This window comes from Phytophthora infestans, genomic scaffold (genome assembly GCF_000142945.1).
Source record: "Phytophthora infestans T30-4 supercont1.6 genomic scaffold, whole genome shotgun sequence".
NCBI lineage: Eukaryota > Oomycota > Peronosporomycetes > Peronosporales > Peronosporaceae > Phytophthora > Phytophthora infestans.
In genome coordinates, this window is record NW_003303753.1 from 4,413,852 (window position 1) to 4,414,229 (window position 378).

The following is a 378-nucleotide window of genomic DNA, read 5'->3' on the forward strand; positions in this document are numbered from 1 at the left end:
GATGACAGAAGACGCCGCTACACGATCGAGTGAATGCATGGACATGATCGGCAAGCTATCGAGTGACTACTACCACCACGCCGGCTTCGCAGATTGTGTGCTGATGTCGACGCTACGTCATCAAACTCGCGGTGCGCGGAGAGGACTGGTGACTTGTCTGCTTTTAGTCGCCTAAGGGCCCGCGCTTAGCTCCCGGTGTGACCGACTCTTTTGTTCGACTCACGTCCACTCCACGCTGTGCTGAGGCGGCTACGACACGCCGCGCCATGAAGCTTCTCCGCGAGGCAAACCATACATCTGGCTCCTGTTTCATCAGCTGCCCAGGACTACTGGGATTAGAGCTACCTAGCCTTACGTCGTAGCCCGGACCCATTGCGG